The 6550-nt window shown below is 39.2% G+C and overlaps 1 non-coding gene across 1 annotated transcript; it reads right to left on the reverse strand.

Moving 5' to 3' along the window:
• Window positions 1-6150: 6150 nt before the first annotated feature.
• On the reverse strand, window positions 6151-6257 carry LOC122807334. The gene has a single exon (XR_006365644.1). It is a non-coding gene; the product is annotated as a U6 spliceosomal RNA (small nuclear RNA).
• Window positions 6258-6550: the final 293 nt, after the last annotated feature.

The following is a 6550-nucleotide window of genomic DNA, read 5'->3' on the forward strand; positions in this document are numbered from 1 at the left end:
TTTAAGGTATCACATAGTGGAAAGTCTAGCTTTACTAGATTTTTCTTTTTGTGTTTTTTAACCAGTTGGTTTTCCTGTGTGACCTTTTTACTCATTGTTTTAGTTTGTTAGTTGGGATATATTGTAGACACCCTAATGTTTATGGATATCAGTTAGGTACAACAACCCTGTGTTTGCAAAAGTCAAAAATTCTTCTTATACTGTGCTGATGATGCCATAAGAAGGCAGAAACATGCATGTCCACAGCTAGAGACTTTTGGCTTTATTGGCCTGAAATTGTCCATAAATAGACTTAACGATAAAAGAAAAAGTCATGGATATTCAGAATTGCCATTTAGCTGAAATACCTGATATCCTTAAGGGATAATTTGCATATATCCCATGTTGCCTCTGACACAAGAGGTTTAAGGTATCACACTGTGGAATGTCTAGCTTTGCTAGATTTTTCTTTTTGAATCTCTTGAATCTCAGAAATGTTCCTAATGATAAACATCTTGGTTCACCTGCTCAGAGAATTCTGTCGATACAAACCAGAACAACATTATCAATCAGTAGTTAATTTTTGGTTCCATATGTCAAGAACAACTGGTTATTGAAAACCAATCTGATGATGAAGCATTTAACCCAGAAGTCCTACTATGATAAAATCACCAAAACGCTCAATCCATTATGAGAAGGAGAAATGGTAAGGATGCAGACATCCAAAGGTTATGATTGGATTGGTGTTGTAAAGAGTATTTACCCAGAGCAGAGATTATACATTGTGGAATCACAAGGAGCAAACTTTAGGCAGAAATGGAAGCATTTAATACCGATGTCCGAACCTATACCACAGAACATAGCATGTGAGAAAAACCCTTTATCTCAGAGTGAGTTGTCCGGTGTTGCAATTCCAGAGGAAGTTCCAAACAATATTCCAGTTCCTGTCATGAATCCAGAAGTTCCTGATATGGAACAGAATGGACTGGGGTCCCCTGTAGAAAAAGGGAATGGAGCTGAGGAAAAACAGGTTCTATGAGGAACACAGGTGAGTGGGTTCGAGGAGATTTAGCTTGAAAAACAGTAGGATCCAAGGCATTGGGATCCGAGTGCTTCCTCTTTGGATCCGAAGAAGTCAGATCCCATGTTTATAGAATCTTCTGCAGAGGGTCCAAAGAAGAAGAAGTAGAGGTAGCAGCATTCAGAGAGCGGTTGGGGGACTGCTTACATTAATCCTCCATCTCCAAAGAGGATTTTATAGGTTTACCAGGGATTGGAGACCCTGCAACTGAAGAAAAAGAAGAATTTTTTTTTTATGTTAACTACCAGCAATAGTAGAAGAAAATACCCTCTAGAGAGTGGAAACAAATTAGTAAGAGGTACTGGCAAATACTAACTACAGTACCAGAAAAAGCTACCACAAGGTATAGCAAGAGACAGGGGGAAAGAGAGAAAAAAAGCTATTGGAAAGATACCTGAAAAATATCAGGAGAGGAAGGTGGATGATTCCAAAGACTTATGGGAAATTTTAAAATCAGAAAACTACTTACAATAAGTAAAAAAATACCCAAAAGAGCTCTCAGAGTAGAATATGCATCTGTAGCGTTATGGAGGCAAATGAGATTTGGGGTGCAGCTAGTTGACTGAGGCATTATGGGTAGAGGGAGGAGATCATGAGTTGGATCTGAGTGTCTAGTGTATGCGACTGAGCCAGATTTGAGGTGGGATCTGATACTCAATAGCTGAGAAACGAATGAAAAGGATAACATCAGATCTCAGAATAAGCTCACCTAGAGGAAACTCGTGCTGGCTAACATTTAACCAAGCCACTTCAATTTTGAAAAGTCTAATTGGAAAATGACACTTTAAGCAGATTAAGGAAAATACAGCAGAAGTTGTAGAGGAAAAACTCTGAATAGGTTGTTCCTACTTTTTCTTCATATTTTGAGTTACAAGATGACTTGTTAAATAGAACAACTAAGTATGGGTTCAAAATAGGCTTCTGAATTATAGCCAAGCATAAAAAAGGCAAGTAACTTATATAAAGAAGGAAATATGTCCCTCAGTTCAACAAGTCAGAATCAGAACATTAAGGATCAGAAGAGTAAAAAAATCCACAGTGAGTAGTAGCCCTGTGTTATGTGCGGGATCAAAAATAAAACTTCTAACTGTAGGGATAGGAAGTGTGGTACAAAAACACAGACAGCCACAATGTACCTGTGACACAGATAAAAAATAAAACATCAAAGAATAAAAAACAGGTTAACATAAAGGATAATAGAAGCCTTAGTGCGGATGCAACAGTTATACAAATTGGCATCTGTGAGGTTAAACTAGAAGAAAAATTATTGGTGTTAAACATGGCTTTGCAGATCTAGTCTTTAAGCTGTTTAACCTAAGATTACATACTGTTTTTGGCTCTGATAAGTGACGCACTGCAGCAGTGATGCCCCTCCATATGGGCTACCTTACAACCAACTCAGGTAATTACAGAGCTGTCAGTCTAACAGCATCATCTGCAAAGCCATTATAACTGAGCGTATAAACTACAATATCAGGAATATCACTAGGCTTCCCCCACAACAGCTAGACTTTTTGAAAGGCAGATACTGTCTATTGAGTCGGGTAAACTTGTTCAACAGGGTTATGGAAGCTGAGGCTGTAGATTGTGACCATGTGATAAACATACTGTACCTTCACCTGGCCAAGGCCTTTGACACCATTCCCCATGCTGACATCATACAGAAACTATATGCTTTAAGAATTGACCAGTCTGAGTTAAAATGGAGCAAACTGGCTAGAAGGCAGAACCTACACAGTTTGAGTTGCAGGTGCCTCATCAAAAAGTATGAACGTGACCAGTGGTGACTCTCGGGGACAGGTGCTGAGACCTGTCCTTTTTTGGTGTTTACTTCTTAGCCAAACTTTGTTAGTGTTTGGGAATCTAACAAAGTTTGTAGATGACTGTAAAGTGGGATTGTTAGTAAGTCACCCTCTGGTACTCAAACCCTCTAGAATGAACTCTACCTGGTAAGCACAGTTACTTAAAATGTTTTCAGACTTAATGCTGAAAAGTATAGTATTGACTCTTTTAGTAGACAAAACCTCTCTTCATCATACTGTTCTGACAAGACACTAGTACAAAAGAAAAATTTTGTCAGAGACCTAGAAATCTGTGTTGATAATTACCTCTCTTTTGAGCATCATGTGCCAACAGTTGACAGGAAATGATTTAGTACAGCTAATTGTCAAAGGGATATCATCAAGGTCTAAAGAAGTAATCACAACCTTATACTCAGCATTGATCAGACCAGATACTGACTACAGTGTCCCTTTCAGATGTGCCTCACTAAACATATCAAGCAAGTAGAAAGACCCCAAAGGTTCCTAGCCAAAATGATTACAGACTTAATTTCCCTAAACTATAAAGAAAGGCAGGAAGCTCTATCCCTTTATTCAGTGTCTTTACAGACTCATGAAGGGAGATCGATGGCTAGCCTACCATGCTATTAGAAAACTGGTTGTCCTGGGCCTCCTGTATCTTCGTAAGTCTAATGGCTCCACCAATAATTGAACCAGGAACCTAAGTCCTCCCCAGCAGATGAATAAAACATGACAGATGGACAGATTTATAACACAGTGCCTCCTTGATCTCTGGGAATAAATCTCCCCTGTGTGTTTAGCAGGGAAGCTCACTATCTTCCTTTAAACGTCAACTAGATGACTGGATGGGTATCGTCAAATTTACTCTGGAACTGACTGCTATGGCCTACCTGGAGAAAGGAGGTGTGGTGGCACTGTACAAATGGTCATAAAACTCAATAGCCTTGAAATATTTACATGTCTATGGCTCTAACAGATGTCAAGGACAAGCCAGGTTCAATCTTATGATGCCTCTGTCAAGACTAAAAATGTTGATAGACAATAAAAATCAGATGTTTTACAATGTGCAAGTAAAAAACAAGATGACAGTTCTGTGAATGCCATATAAGTAGCTTTAAGGTGGAAGATAAACAGAATTTCACTGGCTTGCCTTTCTGAACAACACAGTGCAGTGACTTTACTGAAAAAGTAGACAGTGTGAGTGAGGCAGAAACCCATAAGTAAGAAACTTTTAAAAGAGCAGGTAGTGATGCTAGTAGAAGCTATCCAAATGGTCTTCACACAATCAGGTGTTGAGAAAACAATAATTTGTACTACAAAGTGCAGAGTATGTGCACAGTATTCTCTGTGAAAAAGGAAATGTGTAGTACTAATACAAATAATAGCTACCTTTGTGAACCTAAAGACATAGCCAGAGAAAACTGAGAAGTTGAAAAAATCCCATTTAAAAGTGGTAAAAATCACTTAACAAGACAGGTTGAAATGGGTAAAATCCATAGTACAGGAACATGTATAAACAGCCAATTTACACAGACAAGGATATATAACAGAGATGGAAAACCAGAAAATGTAAGCTGAAAACCCAAGGTTGGTTTCCCCTACAGAACAGGAGTGTTTGGCTGAATGGCAAGGTACCATATGAAATGAAAAGAGAATGAATAGGATAAACTATAGACTCAACCTGGTAAGAGAAGTCCAGAACAAATAGAACATTTCAGTATTCTGTACCCATGGAGGTAGTTACCTTGGTAGTGAGCGTACCAGCAGAGATTAGTAAGCCTCAACCTCTTAGAGCAAGAAATCTGGGCAAAGCCAAAAATAATGGGGACACGAAGGCCCAATATTAGGGACACTTTTTAACTATTGCTCTTACAAATTTAGAAAGTTGATAGAATAACAGGTTTTGCATTAGCATGAATTTTCTGAAGGATAAGAAGTCTGAAAATCAAATGTCTACCATTGCCTGACCTCAGTCCTCAATGCTTTGCCAATGATTTGCCAGAAAACTACAATTTTATGACAAATAGATGAAAAATATGAGTAAATATTCTGGACATTCTGTGAAAATCTGGACAGTTGAGAACTGTGATCTAAGGGCTTCTATTACGTTGTTGAATGCTCAGAAGAGCAAAACCGCCACATATCGAAATTTCGGATTGCAGGATCGCAGTATAGTGAATATTGGAATATTTGCCCTTTCCTCACTGTAGTGTGATCTCGGAGTTGGTATATATATTTAGTGGGGGGTGTGGAGGGCGCAGCCCCCCACAATAAAAGTTTCGATATTTGGCAGTTTCGCTCTTCTGAGCGTTCGACATTGTTGTCATTCGACAACGTAATATGAACCCGAGTCTAAGCCTGATAGAGAGAGAGGTGACTTTTATAGTTAAGAGTTCAGGTGGAGTACACACTATTTAAATCACAGAAACAAGAAACAGGGAACATGGCAGTTTCTCTTACAGAACAGGGAAGTACTTGCAGAACTAAAAGGCAGCACAAAACTGAGTCAACACCAGGCTGATGCCATTTCAGGAGCAATGGTTATGACAAAACTTCACTGAACACCAGATACTCAAAGAAAGTCTTTAGAATTAACAATATGGAAGTGCCTTAAAGCAGACATATTAGAAGGGTCAATAAATGAGGATAACAACCCATTCCCTCAGTCCTCAAACATAAGGGAAGGAATTAGGAACATAGTGGTGACAAAAAGAAGCAGAACACAGTTGCAAAAGTGGGCAAGAGCCCATTGAATCTGTGGGAAGAACTAATCAGTAAATTTAAGAAGGTAGGAGCCTTAATAGTGCAGAAAGGGCTACACACATCTAAACAGAGAGAAACAGATTGGCCAGGCTTGATCCACCACAATCCAAATGGAGTATCTCAGGGTTACAGCCAATCCAAATGGTATGAAACCAATGATTTCAAGCTGGGGAGGGTCACCTGTAATGTGGTGGTTCTCATAAGAGGGAGGCATACAACTGATTCAAAAGCATGGAAACTTGTATACAGATTTGTAAATAGTGTGTATATATAGCAATATTCATTGCAAGTGCTAGACATATTGATTATCTGAAATGTGTTCCAGTATAACAGCCTATGTTCATAGGTGTGTACTAGGCTAATAGCCTTGGGGCCTTTACAAGCCTAGCCATAGGATTACCCTGGCATCGTGCCACCCGACCTTAGCTCCCAGTGCCTCTGTCTAAAAGAGCCACTGGAGTTATCCCGGGGTGAATTTTCTATTTCCCATCCACTCATCAAGATTTCTCTTGAAGAGGGTCATGAAAAAATATGTAACGCTTCACAGATTTCTGTATCATCTTTGTGCAGGGGGCATCCTACTCATCTCTGTATCGTTCCAACATTAGTATATCAGCTTCCAAAGGAAGCTATGTGCCTTTAAGAAAGATAAGACCTAGCTGTATTAATTACTGAGCAGGTGTTGTTAATGAATGAATGACTGAGGTATGAGGCAGGGTTGAAAAAAGTCCAAACAAGAGAGAGAGAGAGAGAGAAGGGAGAAGGAACAGAAGAAAAGCATTTACCTATCCACTCTTGCTTAAGGAGAACATGATGACAACTGCAACAGCAGCTCTGTGGAAAAGGCTTGTCCAAGGAGAAAGAAAACTTGAGTGAGAAGGCTGGAATTTGTTCTTTTAAGAGCACCAAAAGAACTACCACAGTA

The sequence above is a fragment of the Protopterus annectens genome, chromosome 7.part0 (assembly GCF_019279795.1).
Source record: "Protopterus annectens isolate FY-2018-M chromosome 7.part0, PAN1.0, whole genome shotgun sequence".
Taxonomy (NCBI): domain Eukaryota; kingdom Metazoa; phylum Chordata; order Ceratodontiformes; family Protopteridae; genus Protopterus; species Protopterus annectens.